The 15,360-nt window shown below is 42.2% G+C and overlaps 1 protein-coding gene and 1 long non-coding RNA gene across 4 annotated transcripts in view; one reads left to right on the top strand and one right to left on the bottom strand.

Annotated features, from left to right (window-relative positions):
- LOC138765159 (leucine-rich repeat neuronal protein 2-like) overlaps positions 1-15,360 on the bottom strand; it is a 193,907-nt gene that overhangs the window by 17,438 nt on the left and 161,109 nt on the right. The window lies entirely within an intron of this gene.
- Positions 1-15,360, top strand: part of LOC138765160 (uncharacterized) — a 216,404-nt gene that overhangs the window by 90,789 nt on the left and 110,255 nt on the right. The window lies entirely within an intron of this gene.

Genomic DNA, 15,360 nt, shown 5'->3' with positions numbered 1-15,360 from the left:
CCCCCATGGGGATCTGCCGATCGGCCTGAACTCGACAAAAAAGTCAGCTTCTGGATGTTCTCACTGAAATTAACATATCCCTTGCAAAGATTTCAAACAAATTAACTAAGAAAATTATAAGAAGGAGCCAATGCCCAAAATAATGCCCTGGTCAATCCCTGAACAGGGATACGTGACCTCACACCCACTCTCACAGAAAGCCTTTCACATCAACTTGGCACCCAATTAATTACTTTAGAAGTGCAGTCACCATTATTATGTGGCCAAACTCAGTACTATCTACACAGTGCGATTTAGAAACATAGAAAATAGGTGCAGGAGTAGGCCATTTGGCCCTTCAAGCCTACACTGCCATTCATTATGATCATGGCTGATCACCTACCCAGTACCTGTCTTCTCCTCAAGCCCCCTGATCCCCTTAAATACAAGGGCCAAATCCAACTTCCCCTTAAATATAGCTGGCTTCAACTATTTCCTGTGGCAAAGAATTCCACAGATTCATCACTCTCTGAGATAATTTTTTTCTTATCTCAATCCTTAAACTGTGTCCCCCGGTTTTGGTTTTACCCAACATCAGGAACTACCATCCTGTATCTAGCCTGCCCACTTCTTTAAGAAATGTAAACGTTTCTATAAGATCCCCCCCCCCCCCATTCTAAATTCCAGTGAGTATAAGCCTAGTCGATCCTGCCTTTCTTCATATATAAGCCCTGGTATCAATCTCGTGAACCTTCTCGGCACTCCCTTTGTTTTTTGTGGTATTGGCTCAAAAATAGAATTTAGTCAAAATTCTGAGAGAACATTGTTATCATAACATTATCTTCAAACAACGTGCTCAAGAAATTGTTATATATCCACCAGACTGGTTCTTGAAATTTTGAATATTCGATTAATTGACACCCAAGAAGGGAACAGACAGTGTGTTATCTCCTCATGAAGGACTTTAATCTGTAATATAGGGCTTGCATGTTCACTGTTACTGGCTGGTCAAGATGAGTGTATGCCATTTTGGCAGTTTTTGTTGTTTTATTTAGATTCTTCTTGATAGATGACTTTTCCAACAGTGGAGCTCTCCTCTGAATTACTTTTGGGATCAGCCATTCTCAACGAGGGACATATTGGCTTCTTGGGGGCCATAGCTCATTTAAGGGGATGAGGGGGGTCCAAGGACTGCAATAATAAAATATTTATGTTTTTTATGTAGACGGTAAAAGAAAAGCAACTAAACTTGGGTAGGGAGCCCACAAACTTTGAGCAGAGCCCCAATATGGGGGGGGGGGGGGGGTGGGTGTGCATAGCAAAGAAAGGGTTGAGAATAGCTGGCCTTAAAGTGGATAAAGCCTCAAACAACTTAAACCTACAATCCTACCGCTAGAGTGGCAGCTTAGTGCAGTGTGGGTGATGGCAGAGGCTGAATGCATAGACTAAATGACAACATGAGAGTATGTGACACCAAAATGCACTGTTCTACTTTGAGTATATCTATCTTATAATTGTGTGCAAAGTCTATTTTTTAATGACAAAAAATGTGTTCAAGTGCATATGTGTATGTGAGAGAGAAAGTCCAGGCAACATGATGCTTTCCAATTAGCAGAAATAGCAATGTGTTAATTTTGTTGTTAATGGGCCTCTCACTGTAAAGGAATTTTGCTAAAATTATTCCTGCTTGAAAAAGAGAAATTATTGGTAAACACACAGAAATGCTGGAGAAACTTAGCAGGTCTTTCAGCATCCATAGGAGTTAAAGCTATATTACTGACATTTTGAGTCTGAGCCCTTCTTCAATGCATCAGCAAAGAAGAGGAAGATGTTGAAATGAAGACTGATGAATGGCAAGGAGAGGAATTCCGACCAATGAAAGGTGTTAATTGGATATGATAAGAAGAAGTGAGAATTGATTTTGATTCTGTGAAAGGAGATAGAGAGAAAAGGAAAGAGAGAGAACTGGCAGAAAGGGGACAAGGGAAAAAGAATGGGGGAAGGGATGGCTTAACAGAAACTGGAGAAGTCTATGTTAATGCCATGCAGGTGAGGTGTTGTTCCTCCAATTTGTGGGTGATCTCAGTCTGGCAGTGCATGAAACTATGGACAGACGTATCAGCAAGGAAATGGGATGGGGGATTGAAATGGGTGGGCACTGAGAGATCCATGCTATTGCAGAAGGCGGGGCTGAGGTACTCAACAAAACCATCTCTCAGGCTGTAGAGGAGACCACAACGGGAACATTGGATGCAGTTGAAGACTGTTGCAGATTCACAAGTGAAATGTTGCTTCACTTGGAAGGACTGTTTGGGCCCCTGAATTGTGGTGAGGGAGGAGGTGTGGGCACAAGTGGAGGATCTCCTGCGGTCACAGGGGTAGATGCCAAGGGGACCATTGGAGGGGAGGGAGGAGTGAACAAAGGAAATCACTGGCCTGCACTATGTTTCCTGTCCTTATTGTACTCCATAGTCGGTGCCAGTGTTCTTCACCCAGACTATTTTCTTCTTCTGAAATCCTAGCCTTACTTAATTCAGAATCTTTTTCCCCCAAATATCAAACATAAGAATACATTCATTTAAGCTGGGGGGGGCGAATTTAAAGAGTTGTTGTATTGGGCACATCTTTTACATGGTGCCTCGAATGGTGGAGGTAGATACAATACTTAAGAGGCTTTTACGTAGAAACATGAATATGCAGGTATTGGAGACATGTCTTTGGCTTGGCTGCGCGGACGAAGATTTATGGAGGGGGTAAAAAGTCCACGTCAGCTGCAGGCTCGTTTGTGGCTGACAAGTCCGATGCGGGACAGGCAGACACGGTTGCAGCGGTTGCAGGGGAAAATTGGTGGGTTGGGGTTGGGTGTTGGGTTTTTCCTCCTTTGCCTTTTGTCAGTGAGGTGGGCTCCTTCTTCAAAGGAGGTTGCTGCCCGCCAAACTGTGAGGCGCCAAGATGCACGGTTTGAGGCGTTATCAGCCCACTGGCGGTGGTCAATGTGGCAGGCACCAAGAGATTTCTTTAGGCAGTCCTTGTACCTTTTCTTTGGTGCACCTCTGTCACGGTGGCCAGTGGAGAGATCATCTGTAAACAGCAGAGCTTTTGTTTAATTTGGCATCATGTTCAGAGCAAGCATTGTGGAAGGACTTTTTTCTGTTCTATGTTCTGTTCTAAATCCAATTGTCATGCCACAATCTCTCTGTCCTACCACCCCCTCCCAATATTACCCTCACCCCAAGTTAAAAGCTACTTCTTGGATTTTATCTTGAATTATTTTTCACTTTTTCAAAACCCGTGGGATGCTTCCTGGATTTAAATCTATTTGTTAAGCATATTAAACTTTTCAATGTTGAAACGATTCTCTGGATCTGAAGTAGAACAGAAATGCTCAACTATCCATCAATATGTAGGCATGGTTTCTGGAAAATTCCGATAAACTTATTTTTCTCTGAATTCTCCCCTCTTAAAAGTGTGACTCATCACTCCTCAATCTCCATAAATTGAGAATTGACAGACTTGATCATGAGAACGATGGAGCCTACGCAATTCAAAATCCACACAATGAAGGTCGTTCTGACTTTATGAGCTAGTGTGAAATGAGCAAATCAGATCAGCTGCCAACACACATCTTCAACTGGTTTTCCTTTCCTTTGACATCATAAAGAGGAAGAGACTTGTAATTTACCGGCTATAATAAAATTCCAATCTTATTTTCTCAGCCATAAGTCAAACTTTACCTTTATGTAATTAGGAAAGAGGAAAAAGAACGTTGGCTCATCCTTTCCTTCTTTAGCCCGACCATAAAGTCCAATGATGATGTCTGTATCATCACCTCAGCTTAATCTAGTACACCCCAGATATTAATTACTTGAACATAGCCCAGCCTGCTCTTCCATAACCACCCCCACTGCCCTTCATGGGTTCAAACAACATCAAGCAAAGCAAAACGGAAAAAAAAAAAGCAAATGCTGGAATATGAATGGGCGATGATTCTCAGGCCTGAATGTTAGCCCGGTTTCTCTTTCCAGGGAGGCTGGCAGACCTGCTGAGTGCTTTCATTATTTCCTGTTTTTTTCATCAAGTAATGCAAATGACTACTGACCAAAAATTTCAACTTTTCCCTGCCATCTATTTGATAATGAAATAAGCCCTATATGACCTTCTGTCTAAGAAATAATTGTTTCTGGGTTGCCACAGTGACTTGTATTTCTTTGATAAGCACCCCTGCACTAATTACCTCCTCGTGTATCTCCATTACTCTATTTCCTTGGACAACCTCTTCAGGTCTTTTACCCCTCTTGACCTTTTCATTTGTTATTCCTGAGGCAACATCAACCACCTCTAGTTCTGCAATCCCCTCACCTATTCTATCCTCACTTCCACTCCACTCTCTGCACCAACTTCTACCTTGTCACCAAACCTGCAGTCAAGGGCGGTTGCTGTGGTCTGGTGAACCAACCTCTACCTTTTAGAGGCCAGATGCCGGCTCTTGGATATCTCTTCATATTTACATCTGGACTACCACCCCACCAATAAACACCAGGCCACTCTCTCTCTCTCTCTCTCTCTCTCTTTCTCTCACACTGTCACAGATCTCATTGCAGTGGGAGATCACCCTTCCTTGGCACTTTCTTGAATCGGTTAGTGGCCAAAAATGCCATTTGACAGTTTTTTGGTGGTTTTAGAAGATTTGTTTGGCTATTTTTGGTTCAGTTGGCACTTTAAAAATTTTTTTTTATCTGGCACCAAACTTGGCTACCCTGTTTGGGAGGTGCACATGGGTCTTTGTCTCATGTAGAAGGGCTGTTTTTGTACCTGCAAGTGTTACACTTCCAAAAGTTTCAGGGGAATGTACTGGAATTAACAGAGAGATGAGTGGACAAGGGAATCACGGAGATAGAGAGAGATATCCCTGTGCAAAGCGGAAAGAGGTTGGGAGGGGTAGATGTGCCTGGTGCATCTGGCAGAATTGATAGAGGACGAAAGTTTTTTTTTCCGTTTGCCACCAAAGGAACTAAATCTGGCAACTCTGCTCTTGAAACCTTATCTGATGTAGCCTGCTCTGCATAGGTAAGAGCAAGTACAGACTTAGGGACTGTTTCACGGAGCATTTACACTCATTCCATAATGTCCATCCTGAACTCCATGTTGCATGCCTTTACAACTCTCCTTCCCACTCCCAAACCAGATGGTCTATCTTGGGCCTTCTCCACTGCCAGAGTGAGGCCCAATGTAAATTCAAGAAATAACATATTTTGTCTGGGCAGTCTTCAGCCTAATGGTATGAATAATTTTCTAATTTCATCCAAGATTCCCTCTCTCTTTTTCCATGCAACTGATCTTCCCTCTCCCCCTCCTCCTTTTTTTTTTTCAATTTCCCACAAGCCATTCTCATCACCCCTCCTTTTTTTTTCAATTTCCCACAAGCCATTCTCATCACCCCTCCTCCTTGGTGCCATCCCCCTCCATCCTCATTTCCTCATTAGATTCTTCCATATTCTCCTCCTCCCTTGCCCCCACCGGTCTTTCTTTATACCACTATTCTCACCTTCTTTCATTTTAGATTCCAATACAGGCATTGATCATGGGGGGGGGGGGGGGGGGGGGGTGGAATCAGAGGTGGAGAGGGTGAGTGAATTTAAGTTTTTAGGAGCCACTATCTCAGAGGATCTTTCCGAGACATAACACACCAATGGTATTGTGAAGAAAGCATGTCAGAGCCTCTACTTTCTCAGGAGTTTGCAGATATTTGCTATGACATCAGAAACCCTGGCAAATTTCTATACCTCTCTGGTGGAAAGTGTGCAAAAGGGCCCAGGACATCACAGGCAAAACCATCCCCACCATCGAGAACATCTACAGGGAGACCTGCCATTGGAGAACAGCAGCAATTATCAAGGATCCACACCACCCAGCACACGCTCTGTTCTCGCATCAGGAAAGAGTTTTAGGTGCCACAAGACTCGCACAACCAGGTTCAGGAACAGCTGGTACCTCTCCACTCCTCAACAACAAATTCAATCAGTGGCGCATTTAAGGACTCTTAATTTTGCACTTTTTTTCCCTCTCTCTATTACACAGTCAGTTTGTTTATATTTCTTTGCATATTTAAATTATTTACAGTTTTTTTTCTCCACTACTAATGAGTGGTAATTCTACCTCACTCACAAGAAACAGAATCTCAGGGTTGTATATGATTTCATGTATGTACTCTGACAATAAATCTGGAATCTGACAGCCTTTGTTTTCTAATCACTCACTCCACTCTGTAGAACTTATCTTCCTTCACCTTTTTTTTGCCCCTCTCCCCTCTTTCTTCCTCCTGCGTTTGACCAACATGCCTTTCCCCTCCGTGGGTCATCAATCCTATTCGTTCCACCTTGTCTTGATGAAGGACACCAACCCGAAACAGTGACCGTTCTTTTTCTCCCATTGCTACTGCTCACCCTAATGAACTCCTCTAGCAAAAAAATGTTCAGCTTCATATCCCAGCATCTGCAGTCTCCACACTCCAGTGTGTGCCCAGGGTATAATGAGAGTGAAACATGAAAGTCTGCAAATGCTATGATAGTTGTAAAAACACAGAAATGCTGGAGGAACTCAACAGGTCTGTGTCCATAGGAGGTAAAGATGTATGATCAATGTTACAGGCCTGAGCCCTTCCAGGAATGGAAAAAGCAGGTAACCATCTGAATAAAAGAAAAAGCAGTGGGAAAAGTACAGATCAATATAAAAAAAGGTGATAATTGGATATGGAGAAAAGGCCAGGAGAAAGGGAAGGTGAGAATTGATGGGGGGGGGGGTGGGGTGGGGTGTTTGCTCTGTGAGTGCAGAGCTGGGGGAAAGGAGTCAGGGAAAAGGGAAGAGAGAAGGACACAGAGCTACAGGAAAGGAGATGGGGGTGTGGAGAGGAACCTAATGGCAGCCAGAGAAGTCGATGTTAATGCCATCCAATTGGAGGGTTCCCAGACAGAAAATGTTGTTCTTCCACCACTTTGTGGGTCATCTCAGTCTGGCAGTGCATGAAACCATGGACAGATATGTCAGTAAGGGAATAGGGCTGGAAATTCAAATAGGTGGCCATTGGGAGATCCATGCTATTGCAGTGGCAGAGCTGATGCACTCAATGAAGTGATCTCTCAGTCTGCATCCAATGTCTCTGACATAGAGGAGATCCCAACAGGAGCACCGGATGCAGTGGACGACTCCTGCAGATTCACAAGCAAAATGTTTCTTCACTTGGAAGGACTGTTTAGGGCTCCAAACGGTGATGAGGGAAGAGGTGTGGGTGCAAGTCGAGCATCTCCTGCGGCCTCAGGGGTAGGTGCCAAGGGGGAGATGAGTCCTTAAATATGTTTAAGCAGGTATTGAGAAGAATCCACTGGGAACTGGAATGCAACGGCTGTCAATATGTACTGTTACTTGATCTAAGGCTCTAAAGGTTGTCATAGCTGAAGATTGGGAGTGGGGACGAGCTCCCACTGCTACACAAATGCTCTTCATGGCATGCGACTCAAACAGCCTCTGACAACTGTACAACTAACTCCTGGCCTTCATGCCTGGCAGAGGTGTTCTCAAAGATAGAAGGGGCAAAGGCTTGAAACCAGTTGCTCAGGGCAGATGTGGCTTGTTAACCACAGATGATGACCCATCTAGGAGAGGGAAAACTCCAGTTACAAACCTCCACTGCCTTCTGGCTATATCTGTTTACAGGAAAGGCTTTGGGAGTAAACCCCGAAGGAAAAATCCAGAATCGGAGTCCTGAAGGCGGCTGACTGTTGTACCCAGGACCGGCTCGGCAACTCCTGTGATGATGCTGGCACCAAACTCTGGTCCTGTCATTAGCATGGAGGGGGGGAGGGTCCCATTCCATGGGCAACAGTTGGATCTCTACATCAATTCTGCCCTGGGTTGCACCCTTGAGGGGCCACTCCAACTTTTCATCAGAGGTGCAGTACCCATGGTTGACCACAACCAACGGAGGCCACACAAACTTGATCTAAATGAGGGGTTTTCAAACTTTTTATTTCCACTGCCATCCCACCTGAAGTAATCCTGTGATTGGGAAGGGATTACTTCAGGTGGGATGTGAATGGAAAATAAAAGTTTGAAGACCACTGTTTAAATTGTACTTAATTGACTTATTATGTGCACTGTTGCATAACTCCAAAGGAAATGGACCAATGACAATTTTTCTCAGGCAAAATATTTCAGTAACAATTGGGTCTAGAGCAGTGATTCTCAACCTTCCCTTCCCATTCACATCCCATTTCAAGTAATCCCTTACTAATCACAGAGCACCAATGGCAAAGGGATTGTTTAATGTGAATGGAAAGAAAAAGTCTGAAAACCACTGAACTAAATATTGGTACTGCAACTGGTTGAACTGCTGCTTAACCAGTTGGTTCAGGTGGGAGTGCAGCCCAGGAAGGAAATGTGTTGCATTTTCAAATCATCTCATTTAATAGAAGAGAAGGCAGAGTGGAAGAAGATAACAAAATTGAACAGATCTCAAGCCTTGTCTCATGAGAGTAAAAAGGAAAGTAAAAAGAAATATACATTGAAAGTCAGGTATATTTTAACCTGCGGCTTCAGATCTCAGAGAAAACAATATCTATAAAGACATTGTAAGCCAGTATTATACATAGAGCATGTTCTCGGAGAAAGTAACATAATTTGCTGAAATGTTCAATTATAACTACATCACAGAAATACCAGAATATCACTTGAAAATTGATTTTTATTTTGGCAGGGAGAAAGGGTTGTACAGTAAAATCCCTGTTATCTGGAATTCAAGCGACTGGCAGCCACAAGCGACTGGCAAAATAATCGTGGAAAATAAATGGGTCAAAAATACAAATGTTTACAATTGGCTCCTCCAGCGGTCAGTTCTCCCATCCACGCAACACACAATTGGTAATTCACTTATCCGGTATCTACCAATCCCCATAGGTGCCAGATACTGGGGGGGGGGGGGGGGGGTGTAGGGAGGGGGTTTACTGTAGTTTGGTGTACAGCAAGACCTGGTAATTATTTTAAGAAGAATGTTGCTTTGGATGGTGAAATTGTCAATGGAGGCCCAATATCAAAGCACCAAATAAAAAATAATTCCACTCATTGACTCCAATGAACCGCAAGGGAACTCCTCACCAAGGTCATTAAGAACATGTTGTTTTAATTGATCATGGAAGATATTTACAGTACTATGCAATAACAACTTATGATTTATAAAAGTTTAAGTATTCTCCATAGATGTTTTTATGGAGAGCCTCTGCTCCATCCACGGAGAAAAATCGGAACTTGCCTTTTTATGGAGTAGTCCTAAAAGGCTGCTCCAGCATTGCTTCTATGCGGAGCGGCACCTCGGTGTGTCCTCCGGAGTCACTGTAGGTGGGGTCACCCAGGGCTCTACCTGACACAAACTGTTTAGCACAGATTGACTAAACAGCTTTGTTAGGCCTGGGTTGTGAGCTGACTCCGTCGTCACAAAGTCATCTGCCCGCCCCCTAGCATGGTGGAGCATTCCTCTCCATCGCTGGAGAGGGATTGGAGTTGGCACCTTGGAGCCGCTCATGGAGCATTTAAGATCTGCAACGTAAGGGCGGAGAATCTCTGTCTTCACGCCGCATTTTTTCACTTTATAAAAGAGTGTACAGAGAAGAAGTGAATGCCTTTGCTTTTGGAGGCTAATAACATGCTAATTATTAATTAGCTTTGGTTGACTGTTCAAATCATTGCAAGATGTGATACCTGCTGGACTTGGTGATATAAAACTCACTAAATCCTAGGTGTGAGATTTTTAGCATCAACTTTACAACTGTATAATCTAAGCAAAATGCTGTGGAGTGAACTACACAATTTGCACCTCATCAGAAAGCCTTTGAAAAAAATAATCTTATCAGAAGCACGGCTCTGGTGTAAGGCTAAACCAAGCTAATGCAAAGAGACAGATAAACGTTCAGGGTAGTAATCCCCGTTCACACATTTAAATGATCAAGAAGAGCTGATGTCAGGAACGTGAGGCTTTCAACAGGGATTCCAGCAGCATATTAGGCAGTCATTTTGTCCAGTGCACCTGTGCCATATGTTTGAAAGAGTCCAATTAATTCTACTGTACGTGTTGTTCCCATGTGTAAAATTTTCCTCTTTACGTATTTATCCAATTTCCTTCTGAAAGATATAAGTGAATCCACTTTCAAGCAGTGAACTCCAGATCATAACAAAATGCTGCAAACCATTTTTATTGTAATGTTCCTTCAGGGCCTCTTACCAATTGACTTAAATATGTTACTGTCAACTCTGGTTATAAATACGCCTCTGGTTACTAATACTTTCTAGCTCTGAAAGCAGATTCTTGTTAGCTACTTTTCAAAACAATTAATAAGTTTGACTGCCTTTATTAAATCTCCCCACAACCTTCTCTGCTCGAAGGAAACAATTTTTTTTTCTCTCTCTGATATTTTCATTGAACTAAATAATTCTTGGAATAATTCTGAAATCTTTTTCTTCACCCCCACCCCCAGCCAAGATCTAAGCAATGATTTGAGACTTGTTTTTGTATTCTATTTACAAACCAAATATTAAGAGGCTTCCCAATATATTCAGAATGTGCACTCCAGATTTATTTGTCTGTCTGCACCATTTAAAATTGGATAATATACTGTATTTTTTAACACTGTTGTTGAGATGTAGCCTTGTTGCTGAGTTTTGTACACAATAACAAATATACGTCGTTGGTTTTAAATGGATTTTGAGATGTTCTGATATTGTGAAAAATTGCTGAGAATTATTTCTTGTTTGGCAATTAAAAAAAAAAAACAGTTATTGATCAGAATGGAAAGTGGGAGATGGGAGAGAATAGTTAGTAGAGCTGCTGCTTCATGGCTCTGGCGATCCTGGTGTGATCCAGATCTCCGGTGCTGCATCTGAAAAGTTTGCACGGTCTCCCTGGGACTGCATGGGGTTTCCCAAGGTGCCCCTATTGTTTAATTGACCATTGTAAATTGCCTCTTTTACGTAGATGAATGGTAGAATCTGGAGGCGGTTAAGGGAAATGTGCAGAGAATAACATGGTATTAGGATAGGAAGAAATGGGTGCTGATGTGAACTCAATACACCTGTGGCCATGTCGAATGACTGACTTTAGGAACAATCACTTTGGCATGTGATTGGAGTTGCCTATAAATCAGACCACAAAAAGATCAGTAGGTCTCTTTTGTTAAAGGATATTAGCGCAAGAAGAACACAAGAAAACAGGAGGACAAGTTGGCCATTCATGCATACCCTGCCATTTAATAAGATCACAGCCAATCTATCCCAGGCCTCAACTCCTCCTTTGAGCTGGTTCCACACTGTCATCATGGCCGGTTTCCGCTCCGTAAATGGTTATATGGTTATTACCCCAATCTTTCAACCTCCACTAGAAAGACCTGTTTTCGCCTCCCTCTGGGATACAGAATTCCAGAGGTTCACCACTATTTGCAAAAGGATTTTTCTATACTTTCACTTAAAATAAGTGGCCATATCCTGCAACCATGTCCATGGATGAATACACTTCCACCATATTAAAGAACCACCAAGGCTTTATGTCACTTTTACTGATGGAATTTATTAAAAATAAATTCAAATTCTCAAGCAGTCTTGGAGCACTGGATTATTCATCGATGAACAGATATGCATGTCACAGTAAAGTTGTGGAGGGGTAGGAAGGGATAAAAGTACGTTGAAAGGAGATGCAAAATCAATTGTTTTCAGAGTTCAATGCTAGCTGTTCTAGATGGGATGCTTTTAATATATTAACGAATGCAATTTTGGAAAATGTAAAATTTTTAACCTCAAATTTTCAATCCTACCTGAATATGGAATATATATTAAAGGACTACAGAAGTGAAAATATCACACATCTGTTCAAATCAGGCCAGCTGCATCACAGTGTGGTACGGTTGCTGTAGAGGATTTCATAGGAGGGCAATCCACAGGACCATAAGTGCGGCAGAGAGGATCACTGGGGTCTACTTCCCTCCATTGATATGATCTACTGGGATTATTGTCTGAAGAGGGCTTGCAAAATCATTGAGGACCCATATCACCCTACACACCACCCCACACACACATCTTCCAGCTACTCTGGTCAGGAAAGAGACAGAGGAATATCAAAGCCAGAACCTCCAGGATGAGAAACAGCTTCTTCCCATGGGCAGTGAGAATGGTGAATAAGAATGATCTGCTCATACAAACTCACCGAGACTACTACTTATTTAACAATATTTATTTTTTTATATACAGGTACTCCCTGACTTGTGACCTATGTGACTTGTGTCCATCTGCACATATGACTGAAAATTTAAAAAAAGAAAAAATATAAAATTTACACAGATTATGTTGTATTTGACAAACTATAATAGGGATACAGGGCTTGTAAGAGCCAAAATATGTGTACTTACCTTGTTAGTCACCATCCTGCTATGGTCCACAGGCTGGTTGCGGCCATCTTGATTTCTCAGTGCATGTGCAAGTCTTTCGTTGGCACACGCACTGCGGGTTCGCGTATTGGAGTTTGGCGCATATGTGGTGAGTTCTTGGGAGTTAAGGGCGCAAATTCAATATCGTTAGGGCACTCTCATGCATGCATCACTTGAACTCCAATACTTGAACCCTTCACGCATGTGCACAGGAAACAAGATGGCCGCACCCTGCCTATGGACACTGGGACTCTGACTAACAAGATAAGCATGGACCAGAATGTGGAAAGATTTGCCTAGGTTGATCGACAAATTCAGGAAGCTTTAAGTTATCATCAAATCTATGATGAAAAAAGGATTTGATTGAAAAGTTTCCTTTAAGACTTCAGTATCCATGCACACAGGAAAATTCCAACTTTCATTCAGTTGAAGATACGACCGATCCTTTGGTCCCAATTATGGTCGTAAGTTTGGGAGAACCTATATGTTTATATGTACTGTTTATGTATCATTATGTCAATTTCTTCAGGAGCTCACAATATGGCATGGCAGCTGCAGAGAAATGGTTCAGAGGTCAAAGTACAGAACTGAGAGTGGCACTAGAGTTTCCCTCCCCATTGATGTGATCTACTGGGATCGATCAAAATCATTGAGGACCCCTTCCACCCCGCACACAGCATCTTTCAGCTGTTCCTGTCAGGAAGGAAATGCAGGAGGGTCGGAGCCAGCACGACCAGGCTGAGGAACAGCTTCCTCCCACGGGTAATGAGAATGCTGAATGACCAGAGGGGCTGCTCACATTAACCATCTGAAACTTTCATATTCATGAAACAATATTTATTTGTATTACATAAATACTTGTCCTGCTTATGACTTGTTTGTCTGTAGGTTGTGTTATATCTGGTCGTGTGTCTGAGCGTTTTGCACTGAAGACCAGAGAATGTTATTTCGTCAGATTGTAATTGCACCATCAGATGAGAATAAATTTGACACCCACCATGTGTGGATTTGTTTCAAGTAAATAATGTCTGAGTAACAAGGGAAGGCTGACATGTTTGCACTTCAAAACTATCTTTTTATAATTGTCTTCTGCAGAAAGTAGGAGCACAAAGGATTAAACAGGATTAAATTGGCTGCGATAAAAGAGGTGGAGAGTAATGGTGAACATTTTATTTTTCCTGATTGGAGAGAAGTATGCATTGGAGTTTACTCAGAGATAATGATTTACCATGAATAATTCACAAAAGGCTGTGTGAAACAATCAGGCTTTTAATAGCCAAAGACTGGAACAACCATCCACCTCCTTGACTGATCGGAGCAAAAGGAAAGGGGTAGCCTGCAAGGAACGAGGAGTAGGATTGGTCTCGGGAGGCCTTTCCAGTCGCTAGCAGCCAATCACGGTGGAACAGTGGGTTACTTGAGATCAGTATTAGGAAATTGTGAGAAGAATTAGATTTCAAGAGGATGCGAGTTACTGAGCAGAAATGTAGAACATTCAGTTAATGTGAATGTAAAGTTGAGTACTAAAGAAGAAATAAGATAATATGGAAAGGATTGTGTGGGAGTGGATGCCAATAAGAATCGTTCAAATCCACCACTCTGAAGGTGACAGAGCAGGATGACATCTTTATGAATGTGCATTGGGTACATGGCTTTGTAATTCCTAGCATTAACGCTATATTAATCCAAGAGCATTACACTCTCGGAAGAATGGAAGAATCGCATGCTTTTGGAAGGAAATAAAAATGAAGAAAATTTTCAGAAATGTCAAGACCTTGGAGCAGAGAGAGGAAGATTGGAAAGACGTTTAAGATAATTAGGGATAAAAGTATTGACTCAATGTGGGAACTGTTTCCACGTCAAATGGGACCAGGGATCACGGATTAGCGAAAAAAAACCAGGAGGATTTTTTTTCACATAGAATTTCAGAATACCCTCACTGGAAAGTAATCACAAGAAGATACTATGGGAATTTTTACAAAGCAATTGATACATGGGATGGAAAAGCATCCAAACATGTGATTCTCATGCTTCAATGCTGGAAGTGAGTGAAATTAGATAGGGAAGTATTTACAGCCATCAAGCATCAACACAATTAACCCAATCCTTTAAATGTATTTAACTTCAAGAACTGGTCACTAGAGAATGATAAAAGGCAGGAAGCTTTGATTATATTTACCACTTCAAATCAATGCCACCAAATACATACCAATTGGTTGCCTTCTGAAGCTTAGGGATATTTCCTGCTTTTAATGTCTCATATCCATTAACTAGTGACAAGGGGAGTTGGAAATTGATTTTGTAAATTACTCACAAATTGCTCCTCAAAGGAGTTTGAGCGGTCCTTTTTGAGGCGATTAACTTTCTTAAATCTCCAGTGATGAGGTCATAACTTCGATTTGTTTGAGATTGCTTCATGGAGGAATGCTTACATATAATTTATGGCAGTAATGTAGGATTACTTAACCATTACTTAACCACTTAAGCAAAGATCTGGACCCAATGCAATTCGGCTATTGTCACAACTTCTCCACTGCAGATGCAATGTCGCTGGCTCTCCACTATGCTCAGGATCACCTTGAAAACAGCAATTCATACATACAGTTGCTCTTCATCGACTACAACTCGGCCATTATTCCCTCAGTGCTAGTCAAGATGCTGCAAACACTAGGCCTCTGTACCCCACTCTGCAATTGGAAAACCAAAGTCGGTACGAATTGGAAACAATGTCTTCTCCTCACTGATCATCAACACAGGCGCACCCCAAGGATGCGTGCTTTGCCCTCTGCTCTACTTATTATATATAAACGACTGTGTGGCCAGGCCAAATTCCAATGCTATCTACAAGTTTGCCGATGACACCACAGTTGTCGTCAGAAAGCGCACAGGAGGAAGATCAGCTTATTGAATAGTGTATTGACAA

Source organism: Narcine bancroftii, chromosome 5, assembly GCF_036971445.1.
Source record: "Narcine bancroftii isolate sNarBan1 chromosome 5, sNarBan1.hap1, whole genome shotgun sequence".
Classification (NCBI taxonomy): domain Eukaryota; kingdom Metazoa; phylum Chordata; class Chondrichthyes; order Torpediniformes; family Narcinidae; genus Narcine; species Narcine bancroftii.
The sequence above is the reverse complement of the archived record's forward strand: the minus strand, read 5'-3'. Positions and strand labels throughout refer to the sequence as shown.